Genomic DNA, 21,130 nt, shown 5'->3' with positions numbered 1-21,130 from the left:
GAGAGTGTTCTCAGAAAAAGACAGATCACCTTCAAGTTTCTGCTTGACTGATCCCTAGAGTAACATTGCCCCCTCCTCTTTTTTGTTATTTCATGTTGAAGATGAAAAAAGGAAATGACACATGTTCCTGAAGCTGTAATTTTAACCATGAATCATTGATGAATGGCTCACATCCGGCAGCAGGCAGGTGGTGACACATAGTGGCACTTGTGGTACCGACGCTGCACTTTCATTTCATCAAATGAAGACAGATTTCTGACATTGTGCACTCCCATTTCAAAACTCCAATCACCCCCGAACCCCTGCAGCCCAGTGTAATTGAAGAAATGCAGTCCTTCTTTAGCCAGAGCATGCATCATCCGCCTTTTTGTGAGGGACCTTAGAAACCTTTTAATTGTGTGTTTCCGGTCTGTTTGGATTGGAAAAATTCACATTTTATTTGGGATTTGGGATGGATTGTCAATGTGAAAAAGCTTTTCGTCACTCATTTCTGTCATCAGCTGGAACAATAAGAGTTGTAATAACCTTCAGTGGTTACCATGAGCAGCAGGTTATGTTCATGCCTTGTTGCTACAGCCTAAATGTTGCTCAATGGACCAGGTCTGACAACCAAGGTAGTTGAGATATCACAAATCCTTCTTTCAAATGCACCTTGAACATATACATCATCCCGTCAAAAGTAACACTGGCCAAAACATGTTTCTAAATAGGCAATTACGTATTGCGGTGTGACAGTAGCCATAGTAGGCTATTTGCAAACTGCTGAGAAACATAGTAAACAGCATAAAGCACCTTTGATGGGTTCTTTGAGTTTTGTGTTCTCCCTGTCTCTAATCACAATTTTGTCATGTCACTTTATTACCTGGCAGAAACCATGACGAAAACATGACTGGAGACATTTTATTGAAGTTACCTCCTTGTGATAGCATACACTCCCTCAACTATCCTCCTCCACTTGTCAACTCTTCACTGCTGTCTCGCACAGTGACTTTTGGTAGAAGTTGTGGGATGAAGGGAGAAAAAAAACAAAAAAAAAAACTGGCGAGTCAGTTTTTAAAGGATTTTGAACTTCGATGTATGTATGGATGTTGGAGAGCCAGGCAGCATTAAACCGCCCAGATTTTCAGCATGCAGTTTGATGTGACATTCTCTCTCATCCAAAGAGAAAGAGAACAGTGGGTAGTGTGCAGTAGTCTGTGTGATGGTGTCTTATCATGCACAGATCAGTTTCCAACTGGGGCCACCCATGCTGAACATATATGAATTTTATAAGTGCAATGATGTGAAAGCTGTGAATTAGAGGATTTAAATGTCTTTCTGCAGGGCCCCCAACTGTTTTATGGCATGAATTGTCCAAGAATTCTTATACTTTCATTTTACCATATCTCCAAAAAACAAACAGCAGAAGATTAAACAAAGAAGTGCATGCTGCAACACCGTCATGGGACAGGATGATCTCCCTCTGCTTCTCTTAACACTGTGTTGTCTAGTCACTGGCCTGAGACACAGCTGCTTCCTGATCTGCATCTAGTTTTGTGTGTCTTCAGCATGGGGACATCTGTATACTGCACTAAGCATGACATCAGCCAACACTGGCTCAACATGGCCTTAGGAGACTCACAGAAACAATTGTTTTTTTAAGAGGGGTATGCTCTTTGTTGGATTCAAGTTGCCTCATTGTATTTGCTTAAATGCCCTTTGGCTTTCTTTTCATGTTTACTTTCTCTCTTTTTATCATCTCTCCTTTCCTCTTCTTCACGTTCCCTTTGCTTTCCTTGTCTTGATCCCCAGGCTACAATTCATATCATAAAACTCAATTTGTCACTTAGATTTACCAGTTTTCTACCCAGATGCATCACCAGATTTGTTTCTTGAAGATTCGCAGCACCTGCTTTTAAAGGTTACATTCACTGTCACACAGGCGTTTTTCCTCACAGCGTGCATTTCTCGTCTCAACAGAAACTACACACACACTTTCTTGCTGATTAAATTCTCTCCCAGGTGAAGATAACTTGTGTGTGCAGCTTCTGTGGTACGCTGTAAGAAACAATGTTGATGGATTGAGGTTGCAGCTGTGAGTTGCCGTGTGTCCAGGCAAAAGTATGTGCAGATTCACGGTTTGCTGTTTTATGTTTTCTTTTTTTTATATAGCCACAAGCCTGCGAGAATGAAAATAAATGTGAGGCTTAGAACATGGCGCTTCTTGACACACAGAAATATTTAGTTAGAATTAGCAGTAATGTCAACAGTGCGAGAACAGACAAATAAAGGAGATCAAACTGAACACATTGTAGCTGACTAAGTAGGACTGTGGTGCAGAAAAACCACAATAACAAACATTGTTTGCCAGAAAAGAAACAGACAAGATTCTTGAGGGCTACTGCTTGAACAACACCAAATATTCCAAAATCATTTGTTTCCCAGTCACAGTTTCAGACTCGTTTAACAAGGCTTAGTCTCTTTGTAAACCTATTCATCGCCACTAAGCATGTAAAAAGTCACCAAATCTCCTTTTTTTTTTTCTACCAAATCCCAGAGCGGCGCCTGTGGTACATCTGATCCCCTTTGTAGGGCAGCGTGAGAGGACCAGGGGCAAGGAGACAACAATATGGAGAGAGTGGAGGATATGTTACATCGCAAGGGGGTAATAGGAGGTTGTAATAGAGCCACAGAGGTTTAGAATGGTAAATATTAGAAACTGTCTGTCTGGAGCATGCAGGAGAAGAATTTGAAAGAGGTCATGGTCGGTCACTTTGCAAAGAAGGCTTATCAGCTATCTTGAGACGCTATCTGTCACGCAACTGGATAGACAGGAGTCCTCTTTGACTTGGATGGCATATATGTCACTCAACAGGCATGCCTTTATGTATGCTGCTCCCCTCCCTTACTGTCACCGCAGATTACAGCCCTTGCTGTCCTGTTTCTGTTTTTCTTTCTTCGTTTTTTTTTCTGCGGTTCCTTTTCTCTTTCTCGCTACTTTCTGTCATTTTCCTCTGTAACACTACCTCTCTCTCTCATTCCCCCTTTATGTACATGATGTAGTAGACAGCACATGAACTTGAATTCAATTCAAGTGTCATGCATCTCCTCCACTTTGATCAGATGTGGCTATTGTCTGCCCTCCGAGACACAGTCTGGAATTGCCTCCTGATATGCCCCCACTCTGGTAAAGTGAGATGTGAGCCCCCTCTGTGCTCTGGCAAACACAGGGGGCTTTTGTGTGTGTGTGGATGTGTGTGCAGTGAGTAAAAGAGGGGAGAGAGTGCAGCAGCAAGAGCGCATTAGTATGGTTTGCTAGCTTGCACACTAATGCAGATCGAGTCCCTATAATAGCCTGGGTTCATTCAGAGTCATTCTCCCACAGATTTCAGCAGGCACATTCTATATGGTGGAAAATGGGGTGGACGAGCCTCTGCAGATCTCTAAGGCAGATTAGGATTTCCCCCCGGTTAACTATTGCAGTAACAAAGAACGGCCATATCTAATTTCCCATACGCCACAAGTATCACTGTTCACGCAGTCATAGAAACACCCACGCATCTCATAGCAGCCAATTAAATTAATGAATGGATCGTTCTGATCCAGGGCCACTTCAACTCTTGTCAACAAAAGCCTAATTATTTTTTCCTCACGCCACGTCAGAAAAAGAAAAACCACCCCAGAAACATTGACAATTCTTCTCTCATTATGTTAAGTTTGTTTGTTTTTTTTTTGTTTTTTTTTCAAGAGCTAAAAAAGGAAAAAAATAGCTCATGTCTGATTAAAAGAGAAAAGAAAAGGACAGGCGACACTGAAAGAGGGAAGGTTCGAGTGATTCAAATGAGTGCCTGGGGTTTAAGAGCTTTAAGAAATACTGCCAAAATGAAACAGGCAGCAGAGCACTGAGGGAAGGCTCCCATCCAAAACACTATTATTTCCCAGCAGTCATATTCACAAAGGCACATTTCCAAAAGAAAAAAAAAACCTCATAAACTATTAAGACCCGCTGAATATATAAAAGATTATAGATGCATCAGAACAGATTTTGAAAAATTATACAGACTTTGAAAATGCCCCCCACAGCACACAAAATAAATGTGTCTTTTAAATGTCATTTTTCCCCTAACTGAATTTGAAAGTTTCCCAGTGTGATGAATCTGTAGACTGTCCTGCATAAATCCATTATTTTAGTATCAATTCTGAACCATATTAAGAGGGTTGTGTAAAATGCAAAAGCTGATATGTTTAATTAAAAATATTTCACAGAAGTTGCGTAATTACTTGAAGAAAAGAGACCAATTAATGAGGTTAACTGGAAGCATCCGTGATGGTATGAGGAGACATTAGTGCACATCTGTGAAGGTAGCTTAAATGCATATATACATGTTAAGGAGCAACACACTGCCATATTAATATGAATATAGTATTTAACGGAGTTCCTCTAAATGGTTACATAAAAGCAGCTATCCTGTGTCCTTAAGCATTATAACCGACTATGTCCAACAATTTAAAAATTTCATAAGCACAGAAGGCAGGCTGGACATAATGAGGGTAAATAAAGAATGAAGCACAGTATCTCCATGTGTCCTAAGCATATGCCCACAGAACCTCAGACCACAACAGGCACTCAGACAGATAGATAACATTCTTGTGTAATTGCTTCTGAAACACTATAAGCCAAGAGGGCCTGCTGAGGTGGAAAAATAGAAATGTCCTGAGCACAACACAGGCAACCGAAACATCTGTGCTTATCCTGAGCCTGACCCAACATGCCCGCTAATCTGTTTAACTGCAGTCAGGAGTTTTTTACCATCATCCATCAGCTTTGTTAGGTTATGGATGATGCGGGGAAAAATGCAAAAAAACAGAGACAGGTGAATTTCAGCTACACTATCTGCTGACTGAACCCATTCACACTTTATTTTTTGATTAAACAAAAAATATTCAGTCAGATTTGTTTCATCCATTGCTGATTAATCCACTGCTTATTTATTATGAGTATGCTTCAATCAGTGACACATGTAATTTATTGCCATTTATTTAAGCAAACAATGAATTTAGTTTCTTCCACTGTTAATTTCACAATCTGAATTAAATCAAATTAAGCCTGACATCATACATTGCAGTGCATAATCTTTTATAGACCCCCAGTGTATTCTCATTATAGTGAGAGGATAAATATCTCCATATGGTCTGTAATGTAAAAGGCTGAATGGATTATCTCAGGTTAATAGAAATGCAAAGCAGACATGTGTAAGGATAATACCTCTCCCACAGTCATGTACCACGGCAGGCTCATAATCCATGATAAACTGTGACCAGCTTGTCTGCAGTTTCACTCCTCATCACTAAGGATGCAAAATAGCATCAGGATAGACCCAGCAAAGGATGCGGCACTCACACACAGACACATTTAAAGCTGTACCCGACAGTGGCATATAGACAAAAATAGAAAAAACTAAGTTTGCCAGTTGAACTCTTGTCGCTGCCAACAAAAACAAGAAACTTACTTTGAACCTGTTGTTCGACCTGCCAACTCCCAAAGCTCATGATGTTTGCAGGCCAGAAGTGCTGTTTGGATTGTCAGACAGGTGCCATGAATTTTATTAGCTTAAGTGATCCTGCACATAAGCCAATAAAAAAACAAAAACCTCCTCTGTATTTTTTTCCTAAACACATTTATTCTACATAAATTTGAAGCTACATTTGCCAAATGAGAACCACTCAACATTCTGGCAAGCATGATGGAGCCTTCTTGGGATATGTTGCAGTGGATTTTCTTCTTCTTGTATGTTATTAGTCAGAAACTACATGCCAGTGTCAGCAGTTCCTGTTGTAGCTTGTAGGTTCGTTTATTTGTGCTTCTCTTCATGAAAAGGTCAGCAGAGAATACATCACATAATTAAGAGCTGGTTTAATTTATTGATAAAGAGTATGGTGCAGAGCATTGTCTGTTGTAGGCTCTGATATTTTTTTTGCAGAAGTCGGCGCCTCCAAGACAAGCAAGGGGGCTAAGTACCCAGAATCTTGGTCTTAGGTTGACAGAAACTCAGTGCCGCTTCTTGCTCTAACTATACAGCTTTGAAAATTCATATGGATTTGCTGCCATGATATTTCTCTTTGTTCCAATTATAGTCCACTCATAGGAAAGGGAAATGGTTTATTCAAACTATTATGCCAATGTCGTGCTGACAAGGGGTGCTCAGACAGCACCCCAGTTTCAAACTCTGATCCCACAGTTTTGCTTGAGCAGTCAAACTACAGAAGGAATAATAGATACCCACCAGTCTGAGCGTTGTGTCTCATGGGAGCGATTTAATAAAAGCTGTTACACCCCTGACTTTCAGCATTATTTGTGCAGTCCCTCTGCTCACAGTGTAATACTTATTTATCTGATTTTAGTCTGACATGGAAACAAAAGGTGCATTAAATTGAGCTATTAGAAAGCAATCGGTTTTCTTTTTTTCTAACTCTTCCTTTCCACTCATTTTTATATGCACGTCGAGACAAGCTCTGCATGTTCTAATTGCTAGCTACAAATGTGCTTTCATTGTGTAAATCAATGCTTGATAAATGGCATGCATTTGACTGTATAAATGAGCAGCTGTTAGGCCAAACTCAATATTCACCAAGCAGAGTTTGTTACAGCTGACATAGTTAGTGCTTTAAAATAAATAAATAATAATAATAAAACGTCATTAATTACTGTGGGGTTATAAATTCACTGTCGGAGTGATTACTGTGTCAATTTAAGTCACCCCAGTTGTGCTGATGATGAGACATTAATCACCAGTAGAGCCTTGCAGGTGCATTTGTGTTATTTAAACCAGTTGCAGCTGTGTTTTAAACATGACATTAATGTCTGATAGAAACAATTGGTGGATTTCTCTTTATTAACCTCGCCGTAGTTCTGCCAGCAGCCAGTGTCGTCAGTGTAGCAGAAATGTCACAAGCTTGACCTGGAATTCATCCAGTCGCAGTAATGTTATTTTCTCATAACCTGCAATTACTTTATGTAGAATAACATCCTGTTTGTTGTTGAAGTTTTATATCTGCTGAGATTTATTAGATGTGGTACTGCTGGTTTATTTGTGACCCTACATTATCTGGTTTGATTTCTCCTTTGCCTCATTTGCATGTTGTAAAGGTTTGCAGAAGGTTAGATGTTAGACATAGGGATTCCCCACTCTTACAAAGACCCAATTCATCATTGTGGTTCAAATCCTTTGAGGGTGCTGGATGGGAAACCTCAGGCGAAATGGTTTTACTATTGTGGCCTGTAGAAGATGCATTTGTGTGTAATTAGCTTTTTTTTCCCCACATCTTTTTCAAACCCCGGCTGTCAGTTGTGGCTGTCACTTCTTTAACATAGCATGGTTTACCTTCAATGCTACTCTCTTGAATATATGTCTGTAATGAACACAGCCTAGTCCCTGAAGTGCCCCAGGAGCCACAGATGGGTAAGAGAGATGCACCAATTAGAAAGACAAGACATAAATTTGATATATTGTGAGTATTATAGAATATGATACACAGCGCTACACACTGATCTAATATTACATCTTCAGGTCACTTGAGCACAGCAAGGTTGCAGAAGGTATTCTTCCACTGTGGATACAAATCCCATATTGTGCATCCCCTGTGGTTGCTGTGCACCTGAGAAACTCTCCTGATCTGCTGATCCTGGTTGCTCCTCCTGTAACTTGTGGCAACTGTATGTTGATAGATTCTCCAGATCTTTGCTTCGGTAACCTTGACTCCCACAGTTACTTTGTTATTAAAAAAAAAACAAAACATTATCTGTGGCTGAGTAGCTGATTTATGGCCAAACGTGTTTTTCTACACCAACCATGTGACTTGTGTTGGTACCTGTGGCTGTGTTGATATAGATTTTTAATGTGCTCCCTGCACTTCTATCGCACCTTGCAGGGATACAGATGGAAGAAAAATAGAATACATTTCGTTTCTATAAGGTAAATCCAACTGGCTGATAGAAGTCAGTGACACATTGTCTGTATAATAACCTCTCCTTGTGGTCCCTGTGGGCAACTTAAATACATTGAGGGGGTCATGCTTTCCTACCCGGAGGCCATAACTGTTCGCTTGGAACACCTGTCAGTGGGTGGCCTCAGGGCATCCAGGTGTAAAACAGATGACCTCCGACCTCCAGGGGTCACACTCAGACCCCCAGGGTTTTAATACTAATAGTAAAACGGAGAGCCAATTGACAGAGAGAGAGGAAGAATTTAGTGAAGCAGCTCTGCCTGAAACCCTATAAGCATAAATATCTCCCTTGGCCAGGAAGGATTCATTCACTCTTTTGCTGACTTGTAAATCTTTGGTTTCCCACATGGGGGACCTGAGGTGAAATCCCGTCTGTTGCATAAGCACATCTTTGAGGAGGATTTTTTTTTTTCTTTTAAAGAGCTTCAAAGTATACATTTGCCCACTGATCAGAGCAGGAGTGCTGATCTGTGAGATCACCAAATCAAAGCCAGTTTAGTTTATTCTCTGTTATCTACAAGACAAAATATATATGCTGCTGGTGTTCTTACAAATATATGTGATTGATCGACATATGAGCGTGGATAAAAAAATGTAGCATTGAGAACATGCGGCGTCAAAATCCCTCTGCTGATAAAATATTCGTCTTGATTCAGCCTCTCAGAGATGATTTTCATAAACATATAAATACACACAAAAAGGACTGAATAATGATTCTCCCCAAGAATTTATCTTTTGATGGTTGTTTGATTGAAGATACTTGATCTTCATCAGCACTTTTTTCTGATTAAAAAAAATATATATCTACATTTATACCTTTATTTAGCTTAAATGGTTCAAAAGAGCATGTTATGCTTCCAGCTATCTGTGCCTCGTGGATTCACATTGCTAATATGTAATTTGAAGGCATGTCTAAACATATTTGACTCTATTTGCATCTGTTTATATCAGGTGTGATTGTGATCTGATGACGCATTTGTGAATACAAGACAAATTCTTTCATATCAGTCCATCCAAACAAAATGTGACACTGAATAATCCTCTGAAACCCACAGAACAAAGCCAGTCTAAAAAAGGCAGTTGGCGACGTTACAGAATAAAGTGCTTTTTTTTCAAGAGCTCTTTCCAGCCTCACTCTCGTGATAGCTTCACTGGGTCTCATGATTAATCACATAGCGCACGCATTTCTGGCGTAAACACATAACTTGATAACAGTTTCAGTGTCCGAGAGAAAAGTAATAGCTCGGGGACTGTGTTAGTCTCAGCGGTTTGATACCTACGATGTGAGCTGGCACAAACTGTCTCATGATCCTCATACTGGTTGTGATAGTGTCACTAGCTTGAAGCACCAGCTTCAGGGCATTCCTGTATTTTCCTGCACTTGCCGTGCAGCTTTTGCACGTGGGCAAAGCTTTCCTACTTGTTCTGACATGACTTCTGAGAAGACAGTATGTTTTGGTCTTAATGAGGAACTTGCACTGCACAATCCACTCTCATAGAGTGATAGACACAAAGAAATATTAATATGTAAAAGTTAATAATACTAAATTGGCATTTAGGCCATTCTTAAAAGCATTGAATGCCGCTCAACCATGGGTGGTTTGATGATTAAACAGTTCATTTATTAGCCAGCCAGACTTCACTGAACTGCAGTGTACAGTAGGTGTAACATGCAGGGAGAGGGATATTTCAGATACCTTGGAAGCTAGAAGAGGCAGCCTATCTCTAATCAAGTGAACACATTCCCAGACAGTTTTTAAGGATGTTTATTGCAAATGCATTTCAACCAGCATGCAACCAAATTTGTGCTTCATTTTGGTGCGGGATGCTGTTGAGAAGCTGCAAACATAAAAATCTAGTTTTTACAGGTTAAACGTGTAACCGACTGACAGGGGGAAAAACTTTCAAGTGAGAACATTTACATGTATATTTTGCTTGGCACAAAAGAAAAAAAAAAGATTATGATATAAATAATTTGATTAAATCAATCTGCCATCCATCAGGGAGCTGGAGTTTTTTTTCTGATATGTTGCCAGCACTGTTAAATCTGTAATATTGTGTTGTCAATATAAGATGTTATCGTATAAAACATCACTTTTCTACGGGCGTAATTGCTCATTTGAAAATATATTACAGTGAGTTGGCAAGCCCTAAAGGCATTGCTTTACTAGTGTTGTGTAACATTTAGCTTTGCAGGAATTCATATTGTTGCACCAAGAGATTAGAATGGGGTAAAACTACCTGTGTGGAAAAAATGCTGAAGGCGCTGCAGAAGTTATATTGTCTCCAACATATTTTCCCCCAATGATATTTGTAACTAGTATGTGCTCAGAGCAACACAGTAATGTATATTTGTTCGAATTTTGTGCCCCCTTTGCAGAACTTGTCTCTTTTGGATTTCCCCTTGTCAAACAATAATGTAAAAGTAATTTAAACAGGCTATAATTGAAATATGACAAAATTTCACACAGTTGAGTACATTATGTTCTCCAAGAACACTTAGGCATCTTCCAAAGTCTTCACTGCATATATCATATGAACTCTGACTACTTTATATATAAAGTGAAATTTGAATGAGGCATATAAATATTAGGTCCATGAACTTAATATATGAATATTTTTTTCATGTTTACCACAGTATGAGTCATCTTGTCCTATTTACTTCAGGAAAAAAAAAATAAACCATGAACTATATTTCTTCCAAACTATAATGTGGAATAAGGTAAACACAACACAGGTTGTGCTTTATGGACTTCAGCCTTGGGTAAAAGCAAACCAGTTTCTTTTATAACACAAGTGCTGGGGTATGTTGGAGTGTACATTGTGCAGTTTAGTTTGACTTTATGTTTGCACATACAGTTCAAAATATCTATTCCAGCCTGCGGCTGTAAGAAGCTTTTCTTACAGCTGAGTGCAGGGATCTGTGAGGCGAAATTTCTAAATGGGCTCAGATGAGTCTTTGCAGAGAGAAAGTGGAGATTAAAAAAGAATAAAAACAAACAACAACTCACAATATTTATCACAAGGGATCAGCACACACCGAGGAAATCATTTTCAGGAAAATAACCAATACAATAAAGTATTTGTTTTACTGTACTGTGACAAGCAGAAGCAAATATTTTATAACAACTCAATAATACCATCTGTGTTTAAAAGATGAAACATGGAAATGCGATTTAAAGAGTTAGTAGGGGGTGAACGAATGACTGGGTTTTTTATGTAAGCCACTGACCGCAGCAGTCACCCCTGCTGTGCAGAGCGAGCTTCCAGGGGGTATAATGAAAGAATAACTCGTAGGAATCGTACAGCACATCAAAGAGAAAGCAAAGCAAGAAGGTGTCATTGGCTTAGAGGCAGTCAAATCTAACTTCACGCACATTGCGTGAAGACCTGGGGCATGTGAACACTAACAACAAGCTCGGACACTCAGGCGTATATGCACAAAAACCTCAACCTCAGGTATCAGTGGCTTAGAGGCAGCATTGTCATGATGGGAAGACGTTGGAGCTCTCAAGCCTCTCAAAGCCCCGTCCGTACACATGAAAGTTATTTTTATTGTTATCCAAGAACTTGTTTATCATCGAGAGGATTGTTTTATCTCTTCTGAGGTGTGTGCATGTGCACATGCTTTTCGCTGGGATGTGTTTGTGTGCTTGTTCCCACAGACCCCTTATGCTTAACAAGAGCGCTAACTGGGTCAGCATTCCATTTCAAATGCTCAGCTACTTTCGAGCTTCACTTTAAGCAACGGCAGAAGCCTTGCAGGACCATGCTCACCCTTATAAGTCTGCATTGTGGTCTTTTTTATGTGTATGCATATATCTATATGTGGGGGGAGTGGACATCTTCACTGTGCTTCACTCCAGTGAGGCAGAATATATAACAGTGTGCAGGCAGCTTGTCAAACTGTCTTGGACAGGAGGTATAAATTTTGTTGGTCTGTGTAAACATGATTCGTTAAGTGCCAAAAGGTGCCTGGCTGACGCCACCTATGTTATGAAACTTGAAGGGGACTTGTCATGCTATCCTTATCCTTTTATTAGTACAGTCCACACCTGGTAAACACCAGCTAGCTCTCGCTTTAATCCTAGCAGCCTGGGAACATAAAACAGATAAAAAAGCATGAAGTGATTAGGAGCAAACATGTATACATCTTATGTAAGTTTGAAACAGTAGGTTGCTGCTGATGCTTTAGTGGCTTTTTCCACTGATTGCTCTTGAATAGAAGCTTGGTTCAACTATGAGTGGCTTTCTTAGTCCTCGGGCGGAGAAAACTCATTAAGCACCTATTGCATTGTGTAAATTCTGAATGGATCTGTTAGTAGCTTTCCATCGACCCCTCCGTCTGTCCGGTCGAGGTGGCAGCAGGCTTGCATGACTTCTGTTTCAAACTGCCCCTTTTTTTCTACCTTATACAAAAGTAGTGTTGTCTCGAAGGGTTCTGACAAATGTGTATGCTTTAAGAAGATAAAGATGACTCAAGATAAAGCATTCGATTTGATTTTTGCAGCATGCACACACTCTTTTCCACTTAAACTGTCTCATGATCCCAGAGATGTGACAGCTCTTGCTTTTTCCAAACAGTTATCAGCCCCTTAAGATAACATTTTGCATTTAAATTGAATAAAATCAGGTGAACTGAGAAACACAGGTTTGGAAGAAGGTGTTTTTGCTACATTGCACTTGCCCTTATAGAAGAAAAGGGGGGAAAGGTAGACCCTGCAGTAAGGAGATCAATGTGTAATTATTGTATTTTATGTGAACCCTTGCGATCAATCATAAACAACAGGGAAAGTGTGTGGTAAAAATTATAGGATCATTAGTTTTAATGTTTCACTGATGTCGTATTGAACAGAAGAAAATCAGTAGTTGGCTTGCTCCCCTTTTTACTCTAATGCCAATAAAAGTCAGAATAAAAGCACAGACATGCTCTGAGCCATCAGTTTCAGTTTGAAATATGAAGCTTAAACAGCTGGAAGGATGTAGTTTCGAGAAAGTTTTTTAAACTTTGATTCACCCCAAAACTTCAGTTTGAATTTATTTTTGCAGGAGTGTTTTCATTGACCTCAAATTTACATAGAGATTGTTATATCAAGGTAAGGCTTTTAATGGCACTGGGCTTTTTTTTAAATGGATCCATTACGGTGATGTTTACATCTGGAGGCATAAAGTATTCATGTATTGCTTGCTGACCTTGTCCTGACTCATGGTGTGCTCTTTCTGTCTGATTACAAAAAGATAATGATTTGCATATTCATTGGTGTCAAGTATGACTGAAAATCTTTGTATATACACACCTCAGAGATAAACATCATCAGCTGTGTCCTCGTGAAAGGTCAGGCATAATTAATATTAGTCTCTTCATAACTTCTAAAGACTTACTGAAAAGTTTAAAGCTGTGTCATTTTTGCTTATGTGAACACTTAGGGAAAATTGTGGCGACACACCATATTTGTTAGTAGAAAATAGATAATAATAATAATTGTCAAACAAATAAAGCACCCAACAGTACATTTTTTTTGGACCAATGTAGTCGACAACCCTTGTGACCGTCTCCTCCTCCCGACATCAAAACACTATATGAGGGAATATCTGTTGGAGGAATGGTTTTAATCTCTTCATCTAAGACTTTGAGACTCCATGCCAGGAAAGCTGTTCCTTTTCCTTTTGTTTGTCAGCCATCTGTACATTCCTGCTAACCACACACACACACGCACACACAAATATATTCCCAACTCTTATAAGATCATTTATTACAATGAAGGCATGATTTCATGTGTGTTCATATCTTTATTTGTACACAAATGCAAAGCTGGCTTACATTATAGAACTTAGAGATGGAGCACTCTTGGCCTGTAGGGCTGCAGCATCTCCCCAGCTCACTGTGAGTGTCATTAGTCAACTTTAACAAATAAAAAGTAGCACTTACTTTGATGTAATTTGCAGTTTGGGGGAGGATTCTAGGTTCTCCCTAAAATGAACGCAAAGGGGTAAACAAAGGATGCACTCAGTAATCAAATCTCTCTCCTCTTATGTGCTACGTGTTGGAAAATCATCTTGGTTTGTGTGTGGTTTCTTCTGTAGAGGGCTCGTAAGCAGTTGATACAGGGGTAACGTTTTCACTGCTGATATAATTAGGACAGATACAGCAGGAAAATGCAGGCTTGTACTCACACACAGAAACACATTTGTAAGCTTTGTGCAGATTGAATAATTCCACAGCTAAAAATATCCATGAAAACAAATGAAACGGCATCAAACCAACCTCGGCAATGACAACAACACCTCCCTTGTGCATGCAATTTTACATTGGAATAATAATAAAAATCAATACCAGCTGCTAGCTGCCTGTTTGTTAATTTTAGGCCAGCATGACCATCATAAAAAAACATGGCCACAAACTGCCTTTCTTGATCTGCACAGAGCTGAAGCTGTTTTAAATGGGAGTTAAATGGATATTTGAACCTCAAATCTGTTCTTTTACAAAATCTTTAAAATCTAATTACCAGAGGAGAAAAAACAACAACTGCTAATACACTGTGAAAAAACAAGATTTTACACTGTAAGAAGTGACTTTAAAGTATTTGTTAAGCTCTGTCTTGTCTGTCAGTAGAAATTAGCTGTGCTGTCTGTGTAAAAGGAATTAAATGTGTACCACTGAGCCAGTTTAATCACAGACAAAAAAAAATATTCCTCACACAAGCATATTAGAATGTGACCTTGGTCTTGTGCACACATGGGAAGGCAGCCAAAAACTTCCCATATGGAAATTTATTTGAATAAGACTCATTGCAGAATGGTGGAGTCAAACAAACAACTCAACGCAGCACAAAAGAGGAAATAAGTTTAAAGTCCAGAAGTGAATAAGTTGCCAATTTAAAGTGAGCAATCCAGTTTAGTTTTAGCATTTTGTCAGCTATTACCTTTTTTAGAGACAAGGGGACAGAACAGGAAGAATGTGAGCTAAATTCCCTCGCGGTGAAGTCGCAGTACACAGACAGTTTCCCCAGGCGAGCATGTGAGTAAGCTCAGTGACTCGCGGCAGCGCTGAGGAAGAGTTTTTGTTCACCTTTACCTGTGATGATGTGGCTTCCACAGTTTTTCGTCTGATGCTAAATTATTCAGCCCTACAACATCAGATGGGTTCACTTTTAGCTCAATATCCTGTGCTTTTGGAGCTTCTATATGCATTAAATAATACTTCAACATGAGCAGGGAGTGCACGTTTTAGCTTGCTTGGGCTACAAAGTAATACTTGGACATTAATACTATTTCAAACTCTTCAATATGTGTGAGCTTCAGATGTACTTCAAAATCTAAAACTTGCCATTTTTGTGAGTGGTTTAAACTCTTACATGAGGAATGAGAGCAGATGTGCTCTGTTTGCATTTAATACCAAGAAGATGGCTTACTGAGTGAGCATGCCAGGCACATCACGGTGACAGCCGCTGTTTGAAGATGTCTTTTCAGAATGTCAATCACAAGAACAAAGACTGGCAAATGTCCTCAAAGCGGCTTTACAGCAGCCACACACGTTTGTATAGTGACCAGGAGAAGATGTGAAATGGCCACAGAAAAGCAGGCTGTTTGCACCCACTAATCTCCTCTCATTTTACACAGTGATAGAGCAAATGTCTGAATCAAACATTGAATGATAATGCTAGTTTGGATGTGTAAACAATCAAGTGTTTGCCAACAGGTTTTCCTTATTTAAGCCAAAAGGTTAATTAGGCCTTTATCCCACATTGTTGTACTAACATTTTTATCCAGCACTGGTTTGATACCCTTACTTATCCTTTCACCATTTTACCCACAAAGACATTGTTGCCTTTGGTGAAAGATTCTTGACGGCCTAATTGCTGCTGTTGGAGCTAATTATGTAAATTTAAGCGAGCTGTCAACTTCATAACATTTTTACCGGTGCCTCTTCTGTCAGCGATTGATGGTGCCATCAGCTTGTGAGGCAGGCGTCTCTGATTTTCACCATCTGAATCTGAGCTCGGTGGTCACGATTCATGGGGACCAGAGTTAGATACTTTCTTTTAGCTTTAAAACATGTGGGTGTACATGCTAGTTTCATGACCTTGCAAATAATTACATCAGCTATTGTTTATTGCTTAATATTGTACTATTTCTGTTTTATTATACAGCATATGATGGCCTTAACTCTATAATATTTACCCTGTAGGGTGCATGGATCCTAGTGTAGCTTATGAAGTTCATTTTATTATGTATTTCCAGCCAGCCTTACCTAATCCTAACAGCGTTTTACTTATCTAGCTGTGTAGTTCAGGCTGTCAAACACCAATGTGACATCACAGAATGCAATTCTCTGCCCTCCAGCTCTGAGAATCAGACGCAGGCCAGTGGAAGAGCAAATTGGGATTCTCAAGTGGCGTCCCCTTTTACTGTTTAGATCGACCTTGCAATGTCTCCTAAAGCACAGGCCGCAGCTGTAAAATAAGCATCTAAAACTACAAACCTCTCCATAAATAACAGTCTTTAATCTGTCTGAATCCCCTTTGCAATGGCAGACAGAGCAGCACTATTTTCCCCCCACTCTCTCAGAGAAACTCAACTCTCTTAAGCTCACTCAAATTTCATCCCTCTCAAGTTTTGCCTTGAGTCTCCTTTCGACTGTCCAGGGATTGAGAGCTGCCATCTGTCTAGGTCATCCACGCTTGCCTGCAAACTTTTGACTCAGGAGGCCTTTTGATCACACAGAGACTCTTGGCTTATTGATATTTAAATAACCCTCACATGGGATTTTAAAAGCACTGCTAAAAAGATGCATTGGCTAAAGAGAAAATGGGATTCTTTTCTCAATTTTACACCCTAACATATCAGCCTGGAAGGTTTAGATCCCAATAACACTGTGATTAGCTTTGCATTACCACTTAAGAATATACATGGGATGGTAGTGATGACCCGTGGGTTTTATTTAAACTGAAAACAAAAGGGGTATCCCGGCAGATTCACAGACCTAAAGCACATGTTTTATTTTTTCTTTACTCTTCTGGTCTGTCTTATGATATGATTCCAGCTTCCTGGTACAAACTGACATTAATACATTTTGCAAAAGCGATTTAAAACTTTTGTATTGAACTGAAAAGTGAGGAAAACCAGATTTTAAAATGGAGATCAATTAGGTCCAAAATCAAGGCAGTGTTTCTTCTGCTTCTTCTTCTGCTGTACTTTGTCTATGAACTAACCCTTAAAACGCTACTTTTAGCCCTCTCAAGCTTTCCACTGTTGTGTAATTCTGAGATGAACTTGCTACCAATGAAATATAAATGTAAGTTTCTGCAAATTAGCTCTTGATCTCGCCCCGTATATTTTCTTACACCACATACTTTCTGAAGCAATTCTTTTAATCATTTCCTGAAAAAAGAGACAATTTGCTCTGGGTGTTTCTAGCCAGCAGTCGATTGCTCTCATTTCATTTTCATTCAATGTAAGGATTTAACAGCTTTTTAATTTTAGGTTACACAAACACAACGAGGCCCAAATTAGGCAACACAATGTGCTGTTTTCCTGTCAGCATATAGTCTCATGTTCCCCTGGAGTTATGGGGCAAAAACATGAGCTCAAACTGGAACATTCAGAAAATAAAAGCCTTGGGTGATATCACACTTTGTTGAGAGAAACAGTTGAGGACTTTTGCTGTTCTTGGGAAAACAGGGATAAAACACTGACCCAGCTACAAAACCGCAGGACTAGTTTCACTTAAAAGTTGCTAACACACATTTTACATTGTTGCACTGTTTACCATTTATCTCATTCCATCTTGCGCTTTAATTTATCTGAAGTTTTCGCTTAAATACTGTTGCTATTTGGCACAGAATGATCATCATCAGTCTCATTCTCCTTACTCGGGGAACTGTCTGTCCCCTTCTTAATCTGTACAAAGCATCCTACTTACCAAGCATATATCTTCAAATAAAAGTCCAGATTTCCATTTAGCACCCTTAGACCTCCTCATATATTTCCTCAGGTTTGCACTTTTGCTCTTGGACTGTTGCTTTACACCAGCTCAACTCTGACTCTAATACGTTGAAAATTAAGGGCCTTGGGTGATGTCAAGGGCTATTGAGAGAAGTGTCGCAAGACTTTGTCTGATTGTGCCAGCACAGCAGAAACTCTGTGACCTGACTCCAGGCATTATTACCCAGGGATTTGTGTCCTGGGATGTGTGTATCTATAAAAGAGCAAACAATGGGCTTTGTGAAAACTCATTCACCACCAGGGTCAGGTACAGTAAGGTAGCACAGCAGATGGGCTATAAGTTTTATAGCCATGAAATGCTACAGCGGTTTCTCTATGGAGTGTTGTAGCCTTCAGATACTAGAGACACTGGATCATTAAGCTAAGTGATTACTTATGATCTGCAGTTTATTGCTACAATTAAAGCTACTTTGTATTGCATTTAGGGGAACAGCATATGTTGACTTCTTGTTGCTACATCTTGGTCCACATATTTTTTCTTCCCCTTTTGTTTAGTGTATGTAAACACTTGTCCATTAGTGTTTTTCTTCTTTTAGGCTGTGATATGTTCCATCTGCTCAGAAGCATACATATTTTTTCCCCTTTGTCTTACAAATAAATTTGGGACTACATGATGGTGTAGAATGATTGGCTTTCTTGCAAATAATAACATCTACACACTCATATCTGCACACTGAGGTAGCTGCATATTAGCTTAGCTTTGTTGAAACTAAGTATAAAATGCTACAAACAAGCTATAATGTACTAAATAGAGAGTTTTTTGTTAGTGGTGATTTAAAACTCACGCAAACTATTGTTTGAAGTGTTGTAATAACAAAATGTGTTGCTGCAATAAAAGTTGTGTGTGTTAGCCACTGCCAAAGCTTAGGTGACCCAAACCCGATACTGCATCCCGTGCAGAAACAGACGGAGCTGCTCTGCTAACACTCTGCTCATGCTGTGTAGAAATGCTTTATGTGTTGCCATCCACTGCCAAACAGCTTCCTCTTCCTGTTTGACAGCCCTCCTGATGATGAGTTTAATTGCTTCTTGACAGCCATCTGTCAAAAATAACTACTTTGTTTCATCTCTTTAATTCAGAATAGGCTTCAGCAGGTACTAAAACTCAGTCCATCTCCAAATTATGTTAAAATGCTCTCTCATCATTTCCAAAAAATGCCCTGATGTGTGAATATATTTTATATTATGGACTTCTGCTTATGTTCCTGTCGGCACGGCTGACCACAGTGAGCTGAGCACAGCATTCTGGCTCAAAGATAGATGTCACAGTGCATTATGGTACTAATGACTCTATGAAAAGGACAGCAACTGGCAATTAGAGGTATATATGTGGGGATGTGGAGGTAAAGCACAGGCTCTAGGCTGCTGTTATACCATCTATAGAGGGAGCAGGAGAATAGAAAGGACTGAATTAGGGACTAGGACCAGCAGTTGCATTACTGGCAATAGGAATGCAGTGGAATAATGACTCCCCTGCTTCTGACAATGGATAATAATGAACAAAAAAAATAGATAAATAAAGTGAAGTGGAAATAGAGAGGAAGAAGTGATAGCCCTATAATCTGACCCCAAACTTTCAAAAAGAATGAAAACAAAAATGTTTTTTGCAGGTGAGGGGAATGTCCATCCTATTCCACTCCCTCTCTCTTCTGCTGTTATTTATGAAGACAGCTCATAAAAGAAGCAAAGGCTAAACTGAGTAAATCTGAATAACAAGCAGAGAAAATCACGAAAAAAAGGACAAAATAAGGATTTACTAGCGAGGATGTTTACTCATGAGTGGAGGTTCTGCATAAGCTTTTCTCTCAAACTTTGAGAAAATGTCAAAGGTGCAAAGCTGGAGGAATGTTCTGCTAAAATCCTGTATGACAACATTGTTTCTCCAAACTGGATGTTCAGCGTATGTGTGACAACGTGGTTAAGCAGGTGAAACTGAAAGACTTGTGAGAAAAAATGCTGTAGGAACTGAGCGGAGGCTGATTTTAAACCTCTATTTACATACAGAGTGTTATATTGTAGGTGGTTGTTATGAATATGCATCACTATCATTAAAAAAATTGTTAGTGTGGAGCTGTAATTTTAAATTTGGATAAAGATAAAGTCTTGGCTCTTCCGCTACACCTTATGGCACAAACATACAAGTCCTTGGAGAGTTTAAAGGAAGAGCGGAGTATGGCAAAACTACTGGAACTAGTGTGTGTAATGCTGCAAAGCTGCACACACATCACAGGAACAGCGTGCCTCGTTGACTTGTTGGTTCATGCATTGTGGCAGAACTGCCTGTCTCAAAAGATAATTGAGGTCTTGTTTCATAAACATCATTGTCTTTTTATTGTTGGATGGTAACATGTGTGAGCAGTGCCAGCTCCGCCTGCCTGTTTGTTATGGCAAACATCCATCTAGGAAACTAGATCATCCAGAAGCTGCGATGGATGACGTTTTTGGACCAGCAGTGAGGAAAACGATACCTGTTTTATGTCACGCGCCTCCATACAAACACTCACTCATTCCACCCCAGCCCAAGGTGACAGCAGCTTGATCCATTTGTCTTGGAAACGCTTCAGTGGTGCCATTTAAAACCATCGTTTGTAAGTGTTAAAACTCATGCTAAGTGAACATAAATAAGTGTGACACTGTGTCAAAATGGCAGCATTTGTCTGCTGTTTGCAAGTCAGGCGTCAGAACAGTGGATTCTCTGGAGCATGAAGCCTCATCCCATGTTGTTCACAAAGTGCAAGCTACTTGCTATTGGCTCAGCGAGTGGAAAGGGAGAAAGAGCCAACGTTGTGCCTGTGTTTTTGCTTATCATGCCGGGAGCAAAACACTGGTGCTGGTTTCTTGTGATCAGACATTGTAACATTGTTAGCACTGTGCCATGGATCAGCTCTGCTAAAGCCACTGCTAAAGCCACAGCCTTGTTGTATTTCTGAACTCAGTGCAAGGTTAATTGCAAATATGACATCACTGCAAATTAAAAACAATTATCTCTTGACCTTTAAATCCATGTTAAAGACACACACTTGTCACCTTGTACAACTGTGACAAACCTTGAAATGTTTCTGGATGAGATTAGCTGACAGCAGAACCCTGCAGGCTAGCCAGGCCAGGTACACCACCAGCTGAGCCAGAACATGTCAGCCCA

The sequence above is a fragment of the Parambassis ranga genome, chromosome 2, assembly GCF_900634625.1.
Source record: "Parambassis ranga chromosome 2, fParRan2.1, whole genome shotgun sequence".
NCBI lineage: Eukaryota > Metazoa > Chordata > Actinopteri > Ambassidae > Parambassis > Parambassis ranga.
The sequence above is the reverse complement of the archived record's forward strand: the minus strand, read 5'-3'. Positions refer to the sequence as shown.